Here is a 21,458-nt window from a genome sequence, read left to right on the forward strand (position 1 = left end):
ATTTTTACCTGATCTACTTCACCTGCTTCTTTCATTTTTCTTTTATAATTGCACCGTTTTTGTCTTTCTGTTTTTTTGTTTTTTTTTTTTTNTTTTTTGAGAGGGAGTCTCGCTCTATTGCTCAGGCTGGAGTGCAATGGCATGATCTCGACTTACTGTAACCTCCTGTGAGCCACTGTGTCCAGCCAATAATTGCACTTTCTATGGTTCCCAAAAAACTCATGATAAAGGTGTGGTCTTATGTAATAATCACTGTTTTGTTAACTCTGTGTTTACTGGTGCTGTAACTTAGTACATAAATCACATAGGAAATGCAGAAAATACATCCTGGTATACAGGAAATACATACTGGTGCTGTAACTTAGTACAAAAATCACACAGGAAATACAGAAAACACATCCTCCAACTGTCCAACCAATTTGGGCAGTTGGAGGATACAGGTCTTTGCTATTGTTAGTCCTTTTCTATTTGACTTTAGCTGCTCGGTAACCCCTCTGATTCTTGCTTTGTTATTTGTGAAAAAGAAGACAAGCAATATCTAACTCCAAAGTTGAAATTCAAATGAGATTTAAAAACACACACACATTTTACAAATTGGGAACAGCTACAAAAGAGGTACAGATTATTGTTATATTGACTCTCAAAACACAGAGATGGGTGTTTGTCAGACAAACACAGGTGTAAAATGAAAACAAATAGACAATCTGACTAGAGTGAGAATTTCATTTATTCAGAGTTTTCAATTGTGCATCAGATGTTTCTTAAAATACAGACATCTACACTGAGTTTAAAGAAAAATATTTTTTATGCAGCACTGTGAATATTTAAGTTGTGAGATGGTGTGTGACATCTGTGATACCTGTTTTGCTAATTCAAATATCATAATCCAAAAATAATACCGTGTAGGTAGTTCAGTTTCTTCCTATGATGGGTATTACAGAGATTATAGAGTGATTCATAGAGAAAAAACACAGATTGGCCTATATGTACATGCAACAGCATGTGTTATTATGGATAAATAAGTCCTACCTAAGAATTCTTTGCTTCCTTCTGTGAAGAGCCATCTCACTCCTACATGAATGATAATTGTCTTCTCCCTTCCTGCTTCCTGTACCTCTGCCCGTCTACTCAACCTGCAACCATCCTCAGTTCCAGCTCTGTCTTCTTTGGCCCTCCAGAGGCCATGGGTGCCTGGGTTTCTCATACCCACAAAGTTACAGCAGGGGAGAGAGAAACAATTTTATGATAACAAATCATAAAATATTTCTGATTTATTTTCCTATCTAACTATATGTTATTTATGTTTTTTATATTTCCCCCATTGCTAATTATATGACTGATTCATTACATTTTAATATTTTATATTTAATCTCTATAATTATTCATTATTTATTTACATTTTAATATTTTATGATATGAATTGACAAACCAACACAAAGAATAACTATAAAAACCATGTTATAAGGACGAATTATTCCATTTTATTTAGTTCTCTTCTAGAAACTGCTGAATTAATTTACCATTTCAGGCAAAGACTAGTATAACAACAAAACATGGAAGATGAAACTAAACTATTTAGTCCCTTTGAAAATTGAGTTTAAATTACTAATATAATTCCAATATTTCCTTATTTTATGTTGATTGTGTTGTCCAGAATCATAAACCATCTGTGTGGTCAAGTTGCCTGTGTTTTATTCACATTGTTCGACTGGTGTTATCCATCTCTCTCCTCCATACATGCAAGTAGTCATTGCTTGCATTTTTATACTTCACTTCCTAATTTGAGGGTTGATTTTTTTTCTGCTTCATTACAGTTATTCTTTATTAACCTCTTCTCCTAGTACCGAATTAAATAATACATTTTTCTTCCAGAGTTTTTATATCTTTTACTTGTTGGTAGATAGATACGTTGCCCATCAACTTGTTGCTCATCCAAGTTGTGCTTCTTTACTGCTTTAATCTTCCAACAGAAATCATCTTTCCTTGCATCTTACTCATTTTCCCATCGTGTCTCTGAACTCCTTCCAGCTTCCCTGTACCTTTTGGATAATGAGGTGCCTGGGTCTGAACACCAGGTACAATCCCACCAGTCCTGTTTAGGAGGATCCCATTACTTCCTGTGCTGCTATGATGTTTTCTTGTTCCCCAAGGTTCTCATTAGAGTGATGATGCCTGTCTCTACAGGCAGAGAGTCAAACACACCGCATCGCCCCCATTCTCCTATAAGTGCCTTCTGGCTCATTCTTTTTCCATCATGGAAATCTTGGTTCCAGTTTCTCTCTCTCTCTTTCACTATGACTCTGTCTGTCTTATTCTTTATAGTTTTTATTTTACTCATTCTGCCTCAGTCATATATTATTCATGTGTTTATTTCCCCCCTTTTTTTTTCTGTATCTTGATCAGATTCAGTATCTTCCCAATTCTATACTTTCATGCTGGTCCTAATATTAATCTCTGTCATTCTGACTGCATGCTCATTTATCTCTTAACCATATCAATTTCTTTCACACTTCCATGGTAAAAACAACAACAACAACAACACATATTTCCTTATATTTATATAATGCCTTAACTTTCTGTTTTTATCAGATCAATAAGTAGCTTAACCTGTTAGGCTTGAAAACTCAATTTTATCAAAGTTGAATTGGGCTATATTTTTAATATTACTGTTTGCAATTCATAATAAGTAATAAAATAACAGTTCACTTTTATCCATAAATTATGTAGTTTGTAGAGAGATGTGATAGATATGATATCTCTGGAGTAGTTACTGTAGAAATTATGGCTTGTGTTTCTTGAACACTAGTTGGTCACTCTCTCTTTCTTCACTTCCTCCACTTCCTTCTCTCCTGTCTTTCTGTCTTCCTTCCTCCAGTCATATAATGGTTACTGAAATCCTACCATCTGCAGGACAGTGTGAATGAAAGAATACAGCACTGGTATTGGATGGCCTGCTGTCAAAGCTATTAGCTCTGCAGCTACATCAAATCACTTACACTCTATCACTGTGTTCTCATCCATAACTGGAGTGGAGTTCAGCAATATAATTAAGTGAGAATAAGACATCATTTTATTCACAAATGAGAAAACTAGTTAGAGATAAAACCATAATAAATTTAGGTAATATTGAGAAGAACCTTGAACACTTGAAAAGTTTGTCTTTCTGGTTTATAAAAACCACATGGCTCCCCATTGCCTACCAAATCAATTGTATCAAAACACCTTCAGAGTACACATGTGGTTTGTATATGACCAGAGGATGGAAGTGACAGAAGATGGAAAATCATGTAATCATTCATGAATTAGCTGATAAAGACACATGAAGACTAGAGCTAGAAGAAAATTTGAATCTGGCACTACAGATTTGGGAATCAATTTTAAAGTCAATGGCTATTAAAAAGTGGTAGATTCTGTCCTACCCCCTGGAGTGTTTTCATGATTAATTCAGATTCTTTATCACCCCTCTGTGACTTGCTGCCATGAAATATTTGGCCTGGAAACTGCAATTTAACAGCCTGCTCCACCCTCACTGCCAACTGATTTATGTGTTTATACTTAGTTACAAAATTTTAGCTGAAAGTGCAGCCAGTAATTTTCAAAATAAGTGAATATGAGGGTCTAAGATAAGTAAGGGGGAAAAACAGGCAAAGGTATTGGGTCCTACCAGTAGCTGAGGCGATGGTAAAGAGAATTGATATGGTTAACAAAGCAGGCACATTGTACACACAGTTGGTGAGAAGGGGAGAATTAAGTTACAATGAGGAATTTGTGGAAAGGGCTAGAAATTCTGAGTTTCTGATCTTAGGAGAACAGAAAATTTCTGATGGTACAAATCAGTGTGCTTTGGGTGACTGAAGTGAAAACGTGAGGACTACTGGGTGTTGCTGAGGAGAGGAGCCACATCTCTACCCAGCAGAGCCTTTGTTGGCTTGCTTTGTTTTGCTTTGTTCTCCCCAAACAACGTTGATGTATGTACAGCATAAACTGATGCACTTTATTTACTTATAAGCCTTGCAAAATTCAAGTAACAAAGGAAATATAAGATTATATTGAGACATGGTGCAAAAAACTCAGGCATCAGAGTATTATAGTGAGCACATTTCAGACAGTATACACAGAGTGTGGGTAAGGGTCAAATTATGGAGAAAAGGCACATAAAATGTACAGAGGGGGGCTGTTTAAGCATACCAAAGTGTTAACCTATAAAAGTATCTTTTCAGGAATTTAGTCTCACTTGGAGAAACAAAAATCTTTTGGTTAATATTTTGAAAATAACCAGAATCTTTCATACAAGTTATTTTTATTATACTATGCCAATATTTTAACATCGATATCAAAATTGTTACCTTATTTGATATTAACATTATTTATTTACTGCTACATTCTTATTATTGACTTTATTCATCTAAGCTTAAAAATGATGGCATTATATAGTTATAAAAATAAGAAATACAATCAAAACCTAGATCTGTTTTTTTAAATCAGACTGAAAAGGTAGGCTTGTGCCAGAAACAGTGAGACTATCTATATTTCAAAGTGCCATTTATTCCTGAACCATGTCAGCCTCTTTGCACAGCAACCTACTGTGTTTATCTCTATAAAGAGTAAAGGAAACCATTATACAAACATACTTCCATGTGGGCACTGTAGTGCCAAGTGTTAATGGCATCATTATTCCAAACAAAGCATGTTTAGAACCATTACTTTTTGTGTTTTTTTTCTTGTGGGAATTTCCATAAAGTGTCTATAGGCTATAAGATATGTGCATGATATAACTATTTTCTTCTTCCTGTCTGTTAAGCTAATAATATTTTTATGGTGTTTTGGTAAACAGGTTGATTTATTTCATAAAGAACCTATGAAAAAGATTACTTTAAAATCTTTGCCAGCTCTCTTTCTGTGTGTGTTCTCTATGCTTCATGAATATAAATGGTTTATAGATGATGACTTTGGTGGAAAATGTAAACAGCTCATAAGGGATGAAGTTTGCTCATAAATTAGTATGAATTCTTAATGCCGAATTAAAATGTAGTTAAGACCATAGGCCTTAAAGAGTTATTAATTTTCTGAAATGTGATTTTTATAACTTTACACTCTGGAAAATTCAATTATTTCTTTAAGTTGGAAGAATCAAGCTCTAGAATTCTATGAATACATTGAAGTTGGAGATTGCTTTATTATCTTAAGAATCACTTATGGCCAGGCATGGTGGCTCATGCTTGTATTTCCCAGAACTTTGGGAGGCCAAGGTGGTGGATCACAAGGTCAGGAGATCCAGACCATCCTAGCCAACACAGTGAAACCCTGTCTCTACTAAAAATACAAAAATTAACCGGATGTGTTGGCATGCACCTGTAGTTCCAGCTACTCAGGAGGCTGAGGCAGGAGAATCACTTGGACCCGGGAGGCAGAAGTTGCAATAAGCTGAGAATACATCACTGCACTCCAGCCTGGGTGACAGAGCAAGACTATCTCAAAAAAAAAAAAAAAAAAATCACTTATGTTACAGCATGATGTAATATAAATTAAAAGCTTATTTTGTCTATATTTCTAAGCGAATAAGTATATATATATATATATATATATTTCACATATATATGTAACAAACAGGTGATAAAAGCTAACAATTGTCAGAAGAAAAATAAAAATAATTGGATAAGCCAGTGCACATTTGGACTTAAAAGCACATTTGTTAAAACAAAGGAGATTGAATAAACATGGCATAAGTCATATGGTTCGTTTATATTTTCAAGAGCTCAGCATTTAATGTTGTTGATTGAGGTGTCACAACTTAATGAAATGTCAAGGGCTGATTACTTGCTGCCCTATAGTAAGTGCAAAGATTATCTCTGGCAATATTAGACATTTCATAATTTGTATTCTGTTGAAGAGCTAACATCCATTAGAAATAAATATATAACTAAAATAAAACATTGTTATATGTAAGCATGACATCTCTAAAAGGCAAATAAATTATTGCTTATTTTGTACTTTTTGAAATAATAGGTTTGTTTTATAGTACCTAAATATATAAGTGAATCATTCGCAAAATGTCTTTAATTAACACTATCAACTGGGCCTATTCCTAGATTTGTCTACTATTTAATGTTTGTGTTCTTTTGGATGTTACACTCCTGTTGGAAACACATTAAGTTTCTATATGACTAAGTGTTATTAGGGTTTTTATATGAACCTGTGGAAAACAAAATAACTAATTCATCCATCGGGTACATTAAAATTTTGATGATAGCCTCCTAAGCACTAAGCTCTAATGGATAAGTAACTAGCATCCAAGAGATTTAGTGCACAGTAAGACATCTATTTTATTAATTATTTTTACCTCTTAGCAATATATACATTTAAATTATAAGAGAAAATACAAGTAATTTTATTCTGCTAGAGTGTTTAGCGGTAACATATATAGATATCATTGTCCTGCTTTGAGAAACTTTTTTTTTTAAGTCAGGAGGATTGGCTGGAATGTTTAACGTGATAATAAAGGAAATGTCAAAAAAGATTGATTGTAGAATCCAGGTATGAGTGTACAGATGCTTTCTTGTATACTTTCACTTTTCTGTATGTGTGAAAACTTTTATAATAAAATATTTTTAAAATCTTTGCAAATCAAGATCATTACATTATTTTAAATCAATCAATTTGAAAAATATGGAGATGTCAGTAATAACATGACACAATTTTATGCTTTATCTTAAAATTAGTACCTTTAAAAATAATAATATCTAAATTTAGCTAAATTCTTTTCAGATTTATGCATTTTTTTGTAAAAAGGTTTTACTCTTTTCTCTAGAAGATTATGTGTTCAAAGCTAACCCAATTATCTTTTACGGTTGTCTATTATTTAGGGTAAACCTAGACTTGTCACCTTGTGTTGTATTTTAGTCAATGCACTTATTCAGCTTTATGGTTCTCTCTGGTACATTTACAAAGTGCACTTTATACTTCCCTTCTAGTTTCCTATAAACAAGCAAACAATCTGTTCTACTGTATTTCAAATCATTGCCATCCTGACCATTACTTCATTTGCAATAAAAGTCACAAACTGTACAAGTGCATTTCATACATGTTCATTTCCAAGGTGTTAATAAGTAAATGTCTGGTCAGCCTTGACACAGAGAAAGTGGCAGACCCCCCACATAATAGGATTTGTGTGAGGTTTGATGGGATACCAAGAGCGTGCTTCCCTGACCATTTACCTGAGGCTCCCTTCCATGGGAATTTCCATGTTTGTTCCAGCTTTCTAAAAATATAAAATAAGGTTTCTATTGAAAGGTAAGTGTTATCAATCACTAAGAGTTATAAATAACTGAAATTGATGAATGTATGTCCTAGCCAGCCCTGAAAAAATTTGGCATGGGGAATGTTTGAAACTTGGGAATTCTCTGTAGTGTCTGAACATTCATCAGTTTAGCAGTCACAGGAAAATATGATGGCTTGGAGGTTAGGCAAGCAGAAGCAAGCACTAAGGCACTGTCAACAGTAAGAAGCAGATAAGGGTTTCTGTGATGGTTGATTTTATGTGTCCACTTGACTGGGCCACAGGGTGCTCAGATATCTGGGCAAATATTATTATGGATTTGTCTGACAAGATATTTCTGGATATGATCAACATGTGAATTGGTAGACTGAGTAAAGCAGATTGCCGTCTCTCACGTTGGTGGGTCTCATCCAATCAGTTGAAGACCTAATAGAACAAAAATTTTCACACTCCCATAAGTGGGAGGGAACTTCCTCCTGCCTGACTGCCTTGAGTTAGAATATCATTTATTTTTCTGCCTTTGGACTTGAACTGAAATATCTGCCCTTTCTGGTTCTGGAGCCTGAAGGTGTTTGTACTGGAACTATAGTATTATTGCTCTTGTTTCTCAGGCCTTCACACTTGGACTTGAACTATAACATCTGCTGTCCTGGTTCCCAGGCTTTTGAATAAACACTGTTGGTTCTTCTGGATTTTCACCTTGCCAACTGCAGATCTTGACAATCATCAGCCTCAATAATTAGGTAAGCCAATTTCTTAAATAAACCTTGATAGATAGGTAGATGATAGATAGATAGATAGATAGATAGATAGATAGACAGATAGATTCTCCTATTCTGTTTCTCTGAATAACTCGAATACACTTTCCTTGGGATGATGTGACTGGAGAGGAAGCACTCTACATGACGGTTTGTTAAGGCAAACTTTGGATAATCTATGTCCATGCTACATACAGTGTTACTTCTAGACATGATCACTCCAAGACCTTGGAATTCAAATAATGATTGGGTCTATGCTGTATAAACTTAATGACTCTTGAAACAAACATAGGTAAAGTAATTATAATGTTTTGAGTCCCATTAGTTATATACAGTTGACCCTTTAACAACATGAATTTAAACTGGGCAGGTTCATTTATATTAAGAATTTTTTTTCAAACAAACAGATACAATAATCTCAGGATGCAAAACCTGCTTATACTGAAGAAATTCTTTTTGTATAGGAGGGTTCTGCAGGGCGGACTGGGAGAATATTGTAGATGTTGACATATGGGAATGGCAGAGATCCTGGAACCAATCTTTGGTGTGTATCAAGGGATGACTATACATTACAGTATAATATTGCCACTGGATTAGAAAACACCTGAGAAGAGTTATTTACCTCTCTCAGAATTAGCAGGCATAACCTTCTTGTGATTGTTTGATTTGAACATGGCAGAGTGTCCCACTTTTTTAGGCTGCTAGGCTTGGCTTAGACTTCTACCAGTACCTACTTTGCTTTTAGCTACAGAGCTAAAGATTAATAACTATAGTAGTCTCTTCTACTATTTTATTTGTTGTATAGAATAACAAAATATATGATGTATGCATCAAGTAATTTATCAGTTTATAATCCTTATACATGTTTGTGTTTGTTTTTTAAAATGCACTCTTTCAATAGAAATTATTTTGATGAGATTATTAATCTATGTTTGAAGACATACTATTGGTATGTAATCTTGGCAATACTCTAATAATTATTGAGTTATTACTATACCAAAAATCAGCACCATACGCTCTGATAATGTTGAGTTATTTCATTGTTTGACAGGCATAATTAATTGCTCTCATTTTTCTTTTACTGTAAGATTGTGATTAACATCTCAGGCACTTACTTAGCCTGATATCACTTTCATCCTAGCTAACTTGTCGTCTTCCACAAATCAGACATAGTGTTGTCCTCAAATTATAAGCTATTAATTCTAAGGCAAGAACAATGATGTCTTTTGACTACTGTATAATTTAATTTGGTGATCTGAGATCTAATTTAATTGTAAATATTGATAACATCTTTTATTTGCTTATGGCTGACAACGATTCTTGTACATGCATATTTGGCTTATTCTAACAATCAGCAAGAGGTAATTCAGTCATTTCTTATTTACACATTACAGTGAAATTTGTCTAACAGGTGCTTGAAATAATCAAAACCAAAGATTAAAGAACACTTACTCTGAACAAACAAATATTGCCCTACAAGTAAGCATAGGTATACAGTAAAACATAAATACAAAACAAGGAAGAGACTAAAGTCACAATACATGATTAATAAATCAAAGGCAGACAAAATTGTAATGTGGCTATGAAATCAGTGATTATGAAATTTAGAAAAAATCTGTTTCATACATCCAGCAATAGAAGCTATAAGATAATGAACCCTTTTATAATTAGAAAATAAAGAAAGCATCTCAAGGTATATAATACACTTGTAAGAGATGTTATTTGCAAAAAAGTTTTGTGGACTTTTTCATTATTTTGATCAAAGTAAGGTGAAAAAAACCTTTTATTCTTTTTACAGACAATCTAAAATTTGGAAATTTTAAATAGGAATTTAAAATTTTATCCTAATATAATAGCTTAAGTTTGTCTGGAATCTTCAGGTCAATGTGATGAACCAAACAGAAAATATTAACATAAAAAGCTGCACTGATACAAGATGGCTTGACAATATAAAAGAAATAGTACTAAATACACTATAATAAATTGAGAATTGCATACCTTGATCATCACATGTGTGTGTATGTGTGTGTGTGTGCGCACGCGCGCGCACACACACACACACACACACACACACACACACTCTTATACATAGACACATCAACTATGATGCTCAATTTTGACCAATATAGAAATAAATGTTGTATAATTCTTAGTTCTGGTTAAGAGCTATATACTTTCTAGAACAGATTTTGAAAATAATCTGTTACTGTTTGTTAAGAGTATCACACTGTTTTTGTTTGCTTGTTTGCTTTGTTTTAATTTGGGGTCAGAAAAATTTCTAGATATCATCTATATGTGTATAAACTTGGAGCTGTTTGCCTGGTTTATTTTGAAGATTTCCAAAGTGAAGAATGAAAGAAGAAAAGAGGACAGACTATACAAGCCCAGATTAAGGAGTGAGAAAACAAACCATCTTCTTGAGTGACACTTTCTCTATTCAGTTTTACATAGGGTTTTCGCAGCAATTTTTTTTTTTTACATAGCTTTACTTGACTTTCACTCTCAGTAATATAATATTATGTCTCTAATTATATATGTGTGCGGTGTGTGTGTGTGTGTAGATGTTTCTTTATTGTAGGCAACAGTGCTATTTAAACATTTATATTGCTCAGTATTTGAGAAACTTTCAGGTGACATTAAGCTTTTAAATGGGTTAAGCTTTTAACTGAGTTAAATTGTCTTAGAACTTTAGAAATATTGTTTTAAAATATTATTTTGTTTATCTAACATTTACAATAAAAGGAATTAACAGGAAACACAAAATAACACCATTCACCATTGACTAAGGGAAGTCAATGTAAAGAAAGTTTCTTTGGATCCTTTCCAGTGAGGCTTAATCGTGGCATCACAATAAGGACATTGTTATGCCAGGCCTTACCTACCTGATTAACTTATACATAAACTCAGAGAACCAAAACATAGAAAAGCTGCAGTGACTATAATCTTCTGGCTAAAAATGTAGCAAAAGCTGGAATATACTGAAGAGTAAAGGAGATAAAATGAACGTTAAGGTGTAAGCGGTAAATTGATTAATACATTGCATACACAAATTCTCCTTTAGGTTTCAGGTTTGATTTGGGAAGTGATTCTGTTTACAGGGACATATAATTCTCTAGAAAAGCATTTAGAACAGAAATTCCTTTCCAAGCTTTTCCATTCTTAGTACCCTAACAGCTGAGTGTGTATGTATATATATATATATATATATATATATATATATATATATATATATAATGACACCTCTAGGCCAACAAACAAACGCCAAGAATTCTGATTATTACAGTTAAGGCCAAGCAACTTAATAAGTATTTATGTCCTGACAGCAAAAGTTAAAACAAAAAAATATTTTAAATTTTATTTAAATTTAAACATCCTTAAATTATGTATGAATTACTAATGGGGACTGTGTACATGTTGGGCACTGTACAACTTCTCAAACCTTGGAATCAGAATAAACACTGAAATCCTTATTACCTGTTCCACAAGGACTTTTGAGAATACTTGCTTTACTGAGACCCCAACTTCAGATAGCTATGACCCCTCAAATGTAACCCCCTTGAATGTTGAAATTATAAAACACCTTGTCTAGTAGTTAATCCAGTGTCTAACAGATAGTGAGTATTGTTGTGTTTATCCTGAAATTGTAAAATAACTTACAGCATTCCTGGTGAGTTCACTGTATTACTCCAGAGTATCTTGCACAGTTTTGGAATCACAGTTTTAGACTATTTGAGGCTAATAATAACCTCTGAATTGAGAAATCCAATAACCTCTGACAGAGTGGAAGTGAATGGAAGCACTACAAAGTGACTATAAAATATCTCAATATCTTCTTTAATCTCATTGTTTTCTGTTTTTTTCTCACTCCAGTATAGCAAATATTTCTCAGGATTGATAGTATCACAAACTCTGTGACTTTGAAAATTTGAGTTAGCATTTACAGTGATGTTGTACGGGACCGTTATCATTGTTTGAGGCAAGTATTACTTTTGTTTTTGTTTTTGATTTTTTTGAGACAGAGTCTTGCTCTGTCAGTCACCCAGGCTGGAATGCAGTGGCATGATCTTGCCTCACTGCAGCCTCTGCGTCCCAGGTTCAAGCAATCCTCTCTCAGCTTCCCAAGTAGCTGAGATTATAGATATGTGCCACCATGCCTGGATTATTTTTGTATAGCTGGGATTATAGATATGTGCCACCATGCCTGGATTATTTTTGTATTTTTATGTTTTTTTAGTAGAGACAGGATTTCACCATATTGGCCAGGCTGGTCTTGAACTCCTGGCCTCAGGTGATTCACCTGCCTTGGCCTCCCAAGGTGCTGGGATTACTGGCGTGAGCCACCACAACCCACCAAGTGTTAGTTTTGTATTTTTAAGAAAATAATATTATCAGTGTTATTAAGACATTTTAATTTTGACATAGCATTTTAAGATTTGGTGTTATTTTGTGTTTCCTGTTAATTCATTTTATTGTAAATGTTATACAACAATATATTATTTGAAGACAATGTTTCTAAAGTTCAAAAACAATTTAACTCAGTTAAAAGTGTACTGGGACCTGAAAGTTTCTCAAATACTAAGCAATATAAATGTTTAAATACCACTGTTACCCACAACAACAAAAAATATCTACACACACACATACAGGTCACACATATGTAATTAGAGACATTGTCTGATAATACTGAGATTTATTTAACTTTTTTTTTCAAAGTTTCTAAGTATATTCAGAAAAGCTGCTTGTTTTAACAGTTCCTGTGAGATGTATTGTACTGAGAAGAGAGCTGTATCTTCTCAGGAGTCTACCCTAACTGCAAATGAACCCAGGGGTGCTCCAAGGAAGGAGATTTGAACTAATTTTTCATTTTATCTCATTTTTGTGTTTCAGTAACCCAGTTAACTATATAAACATTGTTTCCTTTTAAAAACAAGTATCTTATAGAAATGTGTATTTACTCTCAGCTAAGGACCTTAGTGGAAATCTTATCTGGATTATTAGAACTCAAATATGAGAGTTCTTAAACTAGATGATGTTAACCATTTCCTGCTCAATATGCTGTGAGCACCATCAGTGTCCACACTGAAAGCTCAAAATAGAAAACTAAAACAAGTCATATTAAGATGAATAGTCAAAACCATAAATCATTCTGTAAGTGAAAGGGAGAACAAGAAATGATGACAGAGAATTCTTCTTACAGATCTCAGGCAGGGTTAATTCATGTTCATCATTAATAATGATACTTATTAGCTGTTTCTGACACTCATTTTTTAATCTTCATTTCCTAGAACCTACTTTGCTGATAAAGTTTCCATACCTTTAAATAGATTGTCATCATGATCTCTGGCCATAGCAGAGATAATTTGTTTAATTTTGTTCATTGGTTGAAATTGTTTACACCTAGTAGGCAGTAGGTGTTTGAAAGAATGAAACCCAAATCTAGTGCTGAAGGGGCTGGTGTGTTAGCGACTGGTTGTACTCTCCCAGCTAAAAGGCTCCTGAAAATTGATAGGGAGATGAAGCAGGGAGTTAACCAAATGAATTAGGCTGTTTGGAAATAATAGGAAGGGTACTTATCCTATGCTGTATGTCCAGGGCTGAGTCTGGTTATTTCATATATAACTACAAGATCAGAAAACAACAAATTAGCAGATAGATATATAGTTATATATATATATACACACGTATATATACATATACATACACATATATATATACATATATATATAGCAGTTATATATATAGCAGATAGATATATAAGTGAAACAATATCAAGGACACTGAAGCATTAGGATAAATAAGTCATATTTAAATAATGAGGTACTTGAAAAAAATTGATTTTTAAGATTTTCATGAAATTCTGTCATCTAAATATCAGAACAATATACTTGCTGACACAAGATTTTGCTTCTAAATTGATTGAGGCGTCGTATTTTTCATTACTTGTATTAAATAGCTTTCTAGCCAGGTGGCTAACAGCAGGCCTATAGATAGAGATATATTTGCAGATAGTTAGAAACAGGGATCCTTAGAAATATGGACAGAAAATTCTACTTCTGTGACTGGAACTGTGACCATCTAATGTTGACACTGCGGTAGATGGAAAGATGAGCCCATTCTCTGGAGGAATGAACTATGTTTTTCTGGTTCACTTACTTCCTCTTAATTGCTATACCAACATTCTTTCTTTTAGACTTTCTATTCTTGAAGCTACTCCCTTGACTTGTTCATATTAAATTTCTATTCCTCTGAGTATCCCCAGAAATCTGCAACATGCTTTTGTAGCCTGCTTCCATTCACTGGAGTCAGCTGCTTTGTCATCAAAACATATCTGGAAATTTTAATGTACATTTTTCCAGAAATACATATTTGTAAGCAAAAAACTGGTACTTGTTTCTTATTTCTCCATTTCTTTTATCTGTGATATCTGCTTTTAGGCTAGGTTTTTTTCCTTTCAAAAATATGACCCATTTCTTTTTACTAATATAATTGCATGATATCTTAAATGCAGAATTGTTAAGTAAAGAATTTTTGGTTTTTTTGAGATGGAGTGTCACTCTGTCAACCAGGTTGGACTGCAGTGGCCCCGCCTCAGCTCACTACAACCTTCATCTCTTGGATTGAAGTGATTCTCCTTCCTCAGCCTCCCAAGTAGCTGAAATTACAGGTGCCTGCCACATCTCTGGCTAATTTTTGTATTTTTAGTAGAGATGGGTTGTCACCATGTTGGCCAGACCGGTCTTGAACTCCTGACCTCAAGTGATCTGCCTGCCTCAGCCTCCGAAAGGCTGGATTACATGCATCAGACACCATGCCCGGCTAAGGATTTTTAATAGCATATGTGAAATGTGCTTGTATGTATGTGTAAAAATACACGTATGCATACATATGTGTATGTGTCTCATTAAAGAACTATGAGATGTCATACAAATATAAGGTTGATTGGATAAGAAAGATTGAATTATCTATTTATACCAATTGGTTTTTCTTTATATGTGCAATTAGTCCTCTGTTTTTGTGAGTTTCACACCTGTGGATTCAACTCCCCCCCAAAAAACAATAAAGCATTGAAGGCAACTTTTTGATATATTATTCAGACCATCATATCTGTCATATCACTTTATACTTATTTGACTTCACTTTTTCATTCACTCAATTTTTCTTTGTTTTATGTAATAAATTGAACACACTTTTGCAACATATATATGCCAGATTGGATTAAAACAAGGGTTAAAAAAATACTGTCAACATAATTCCCATACTTGAATGGAATTAATCTGGAAAGAGTTTAAAAATTTGGAATTGGATTTTTCGCAGTGCTCTCATTTATATTCCTGATTTAGAGCCGCTGAAACATTTATAATGAGGTTTCAAGTGTTTTATTTTTCCTCTATGATTTATAAACAAGTAACACAAATAAAAGCGAAGCTAGAATTATGTAATTCATCCAGCTGCTCAAGGATTTCTCTCTTATTTATTCTCCTTAGTTAAATACAGTGGACACCAAAGCCAGATCAATTTATGATGGCAATTTCTCCTATCTTTGAAATGTTAATCAATCGGCTGGTATTAAAACAGGAATCTATAATAAATCTTAATCAAATTCTATGAAATATTATTATTTACTTTACACTATTCAGACATATTACACTAGAGGCAAGAGGAACAGAACAGGTAAGAACCAATGCAGCTTTAATTTTGGGCTCTAGGCTGACTTAAGTGTTGGATATTGTAGGCCAGTTCCCCAAGGAAAAAAAATGGATATATGTGTATAAATTATTAGAAACCTTGATAAAGATCCCCACAGAAATCCTGATGGCTGTATAAATTGTGTTCGTTTTTCTATCATATGAAGCGTAAGACAAAAAATACTCGTCTATTCTGGGACTCCTTCCCCTCTGTCTCACATAAAACATATTTTCTACTTCTGGGGAAGAGGATGAAGAGGATATTTATATCTTGCTTTAGTTCCAAAGCTAGCTTTAAATTCACCTTTTATATTATTTAATTTAATTAGTTTAAATTTAATAAATGATATTCAATTCAGTTATCAGAAAACTTTTACTTTCATTTGAAACAACTTTAGTAAATTCAATCTCCTTTTTTTAGTGATAAGTTTTATGAAATCAGAATACAAACCAAGTATTCCTAATAAAAATTAAGCATCCATAGGCTGTGCGTGGTGGCTCACGCCTATAATCCCAGCACTTTGGGAGGCCAAGGCAGGCAGATCACAAGGTCAAGAGATCTAATCATCCTGGCCAACATGGTGAAACCCCATTTCTACTAAAAATACAAAAATTAGCTGGGCATGGTGGGGTACGCCTATAGTCCCAGCTACTCGGGAGAATCACTTGAACCCAGGAAGCAGAGTTTGAAGTGAGCTGAGATCGTGCCACTGCAACTCCAGCCTGGGTATCAAGGGCAAAAATCCATCTCAAAATAGAAATAGGAAGAAGTAAATAAATAGATTACATGTCTTGTATTATATTTTTACTAGAGAGCAGTAGAATATGTAACACAACTGGATTATATTACATATATATTACAGTCATGTGTTGCATAACAACATTCCTATCAACTGACAGACTACATATAGGATGGTGTTCCCATAAGATTATGCTAATTTATTTTTTTGTATCTGTTCTACGTTTAGATAAGTTTAAATACGTAAATACTTCCCACTGTGTTACATTGCTTACAGTGTTCAGTACAGTAACATGCTGTACAGATTTGTTTTCTGGGAGCAATAGGTTGTACCACATAGTCTAGGTGTGTAGTAGGCTATACCTTCTAAGTTTGTGTAAGTTCCCTCTGTGATGTTTGTTTGAACATTACCAAAATCACCTAATGACAAATTTCTCGGAACATAATCTCATTGTTAAAGCATGACTGTATATTTTTATGCTTATCTCTTGTTACTTTGAAATCACTGTAATTATAATAAAAGTATTAACATTTACTTTACAGCTTATATGTTAGGCATTCTGCTAATCAATTTTCTCATATAACCTGATTTTATATGCATGTACCATGTCATACCAGTTTCATACCTAATTGTGTGTAGCACCATGATAGACATGTGATAGGTACTCATTTTGATTATTGTGAATAACTCACTTTTAAAATTATTAGAAATAATTATTGCATTATGAGTTAACATGTGAAAGGCATAGTTATTGAAAAGAGGAGAAAAAGTTTAGTAAGTTGTCTGAGGTAGACTTGCTCTTGACATTACTTTTCTTAATTAAGGTGGCATGGTCTTGGCATTTGGCATTCCTAGAGAAAGTTTTTCAACTCATGGATATGGCTCAAGAAAGACATATTCAGAAAAAAAATGTATAAGATGCTTTATATTTATTTTGAGAAAACATCACCCAGACAAAGAGAGAAAAGGTTATTCCATTCACATCATGTGGTTAGTCTGGGAATCTTTCTAGGGTAAAAGCAAGAGGAGCCATAAAATTAAAGCAAACATTGATGGGGTTTTTTAGACACTAAAACAAAAAAAATGCCATCCTTCTTTGCTTTATTCTAAAGAATCTCTTTCTGAACTCTCTGAAATAAAACAAATATCCAAAGCCTTTATTCTTTGTCCTAAAACTTGTCTACATTCTGCTCTTGAGATCCATGTCCAATGCAAATTGGGGAAAATACCATATTACCATGGAGAACAATTAAATAAAAACAGGACCACCATGAACTAGATGCCTTATTTCCCTGATGTAATCTGTGTCTTTTATAAATAAATTATGACATATTTAGAAAGATTTTATTATTGAGTTTTAAATAAGGTTATAATTTCATGACTAGAGAAATAAATTTTGACTTTTAAAACAATAAAATTCATATGGAATTAGCTTTGGCTTATACTGAAGGTGTAGATAAACTATGTACTTTCTCAGTGTTTGACTAGATATTGTTGTTTCAAAAATTTATTATATGGTAAAGAAATGATATCTCAAACTTTGGTTAAATAAGCAGTTGAATAATTTAGAAATTGGTAGAAAGATACCCAGCAAATTTTCCTTTTTGGCAGTGTTGATATATATTACTAATTGCCTACAAATTTTAAAACATCCAAACTAAAATGCATTGCCAACTTCTATAAAGTTCACAAAAACTTGTTTTTCTTTTTTCTCTTAACTTCTATTTTGCTGGCTGTTAAATATAAATAGTACATTAATGCATTAAAGCTTTGGTAAATGCATTTTTAACTCTTTTTCCTATTCTCTTTTTTTGAGTGCAAAGTGCATTGCACACATCATAAGTTAATACTTAGAAATCTAAATTTACTCCAGTAGGGTCTTTCAGTGACGGCTTTATAAACTAGGCCCTTGTTTATTCTGTGTGTGGCCACTTTGGTTATTAGTAGGGGTTATACTGACTGCCTTTTCCCAGATTTATGAGACTTGGCAAAAACCTTGAGAAAACAGAGCCCAGCTCCTCTCAATAGAAAATATTATTAGATACTAAATAAACATTAATTTAGGTAAACTGGTACTATTCAGCCCAAAAGGAACATGTTCTTACTTAGATTTGCTCTGATGGGTGAAAGAATATGTACCAGAAATGATTTATAGAGATCACAAAGAAGGGAACTTAAGTAATTTAAATTTAAGTAATAGTTAAGACTATCCTTAGAAAGACTTTGTGCTCATTCATGAAGGGCAGTGATCCTGTGCTAGGGAGGACATGCATCACGTCCTTCTCCCAGTGGAGAAAGATCAAGAGAACAAATTTTTTTTTTTTAATTAGCACAGCATCCACAATAGTACAATGATTAATTTTCTCTGGATTCCAATAAGAACTGAGAAATAAAGCATATTGTATCAGTTAGTTGACATATGGTTTTGAAATAAATTAGTAAGTCTTTGACAGTGTTGAAATTTCTGAAGAGATTAAAGCATTTTAAAAGGAATAACTTGAACTTGTCTCTCTTCAACAAGTTAATGTCACGATAAAAAAAGAGGGTTAATATGTGTGCTATATTAAAAGTGATACTGCTGCAACTAGGTATAGTGTGCTTAGAATTAAATGTCAGATTGGACAAATCAGTTTCAAAGAGCAGTTTTGAAACATTTCTGAAATTTTTAATGTGAACTGGATATTAAAATGAAAACACAGTGATAGATAAAGTAGAAACAACTAACTCATTAGTAGTTTATAAAGTAGATTATTTGATTTAATCTCATTGTTGCAAAATAAATTTATGTATATGCATAGAATATAGAGAAAGATGAAGAAGACTTTAAGTGATTATCTCTAACTGAGGTGTTGATAGGAAGATGGAATTTTGATTTTCCTTATTGCATGTCTACCATTTTTTACACTACTCATAATAATCACAGGCTATTATTAATAGAATAATTAAACAGCAGTAAATTTTACATTAATTCATTCATTATTAGGCCAATCCCCAGGAAAACCAGAAGAAACTTCGATTAAATAGATTTGTCTCTTAATGATGTCTTAACAGAAGCAGTTAATAATGTGTTTATGTCTTAGAGGTTGTAGGCTGTAAATTATGGGGAGTAAATAACATATATATGTATACGTTACATATATATATATATATATATATANATTCTTCTTACAGATCTCAGGCAGGGTTAATTCAGATTTTAAATTCATATTTTTACTTATTCATTTTTTTCCACGTTTATTTTTTAATCTTCATTTCCTAGAACCTACTTTGCTGATAAAGTTTCCATACCTTTAAATAGATTGTCATCATGATCTCTGGCCATAGCAGAGATAATTTGTTTAATTTTGTTCATTGGTTGAAATTGTTTACACCTAGTAGGCAGTAGGTGTTTGAAAGAATGAAACCCAAATCTAGTGCTGAAGGGGCTGGTGTGTTAGCGACTGGTTGTACTCTCCCAGCTAAAAGGCTCCTGAAAATTGATAGGGAGATGAAGCAGGGAGTTAACCAAATGAATTAGGCTGTTTGGAAATAATAGGAAGGGTACTTATCCTATGCTGTATGTCCAGGGCTGAGTCTGGTTATTTCATATATAACTACAAGATCAGAAAACAACAAATTAGCAGATAGATATATAGTTATATATATATATACACACGTATATATACATATACATACACATATATATATACATATATATATAGCAGTTATATATATAGCAGATAGATATATAAGTGAAACAATATCAAGGACACTGAAGCATTAGGATAAATAAGTCATATTTAAATAATGAGGTACTTGAAAAAAATTGATTTTTAAGATTTTCATGAAATTCTGTCATCTAAATATCAGAACAATATACTTGCTGACACAAGATTTTGCTTCTAAATTGATTGAGGCGTCGTATTTTTCATTACTTGTATTAAATAGCTTTCTAGCCAGGTGGCTAACAGCAGGCCTATAGATAGAGATATATTTGCAGATAGTTAGAAACAGGGATCCTTAGAAATATGGACAGAAAATTCTACTTCTGTGACTGGAACTGTGACCATCTAATGTTGACACTGCGGTAGATGGAAAGATGAGCCCATTCTCTGGAGGAATGAACTATGTTTTTCTGGTTCACTTACTTCCTCTTAATTGCTATACCAACATTCTTTCTTTTAGACTTTCTATTCTTGAAGCTACTCCCTTGACTTGTTCATATTAAATTTCTATTCCTCTGAGTATCCCCAGAAATCTGCAACATGCTTTTGTAGCCTGCTTCCATTCACTGGAGTCAGCTGCTTTGTCATCAAAACATATCTGGAAATTTTAATGTACATTTTTCCAGAAATACATATTTGTAAGCAAAAAACTGGTACTTGTTTCTTATTTCTCCATTTCTTTTATCTGTGATATCTGCTTTTAGGCTAGGTTTTTTTCCTTTCAAAAATATGACCCATTTCTTTTTACTAATATAATTGCATGATATCTTAAATGCAGAATTGTTAAGTAAAGAATTTTTGGTTTTTTTGAGATGGAGTGTCACTCTGTCAACCAGGTTGGACTGCAGTGGCCCCGCCTCAGCTCACTACAACCTTCATCTCTTGGATTGAAGTGATTCTCCTTCCTCAGCCTCCCAAGTAGCTGAAATTACAGGTGCCTGCCACATCTCTGGCTAATTTTTGTATTTTTAGTAGAGATGGGTTGTCACCATGTTGGCCAGACCGGTCTTGAACTCCTGACCTCAAGTGATCTGCCTGCCTCAGCCTCCGAAAGGCTGGATTACATGCATCAGACACCATGCCCGGCTAAGGATTTTTAATAGCATATGTGAAATGTGCTTGTATGTATGTGTAAAAATACACGTATGCATACATATGTGTATGTGTCTCATTAAAGAACTATGAGATGTCATACAAATATAAGGTTGATTGGATAAGAAAGATTGAATTATCTATTTATACCAATTGGTTTTTCTTTATATGTGCAATTAGTCCTCTGTTTTTGTGAGTTTCAC

At 33.4% G+C, this 21,458-nt stretch overlaps 1 protein-coding gene across 1 annotated transcript in view; it reads left to right on the plus strand.

Moving 5' to 3' along the window:
* The window catches only part of SEMA3D (semaphorin 3D), a 206,559-nt gene that overhangs the window by 24,120 nt on the left and 160,981 nt on the right, over positions 1-21,458 (plus strand). The window contains exon 2 of the mRNA XM_037736584.1: positions 7,888-8,019. The gene's annotated coding sequence lies outside the window, so the exon portion shown is untranslated. The remainder of the gene's footprint in view (positions 1-7,887; positions 8,020-21,458) is intronic.

This window comes from Cebus imitator, unplaced genomic scaffold (genome assembly GCF_001604975.1).
Source record: "Cebus imitator isolate Cc_AM_T3 unplaced genomic scaffold, Cebus_imitator-1.0 Scaffold26, whole genome shotgun sequence".
In the NCBI taxonomy this organism is placed as follows: Eukaryota; Metazoa; Chordata; class Mammalia; order Primates; family Cebidae; genus Cebus; species Cebus imitator.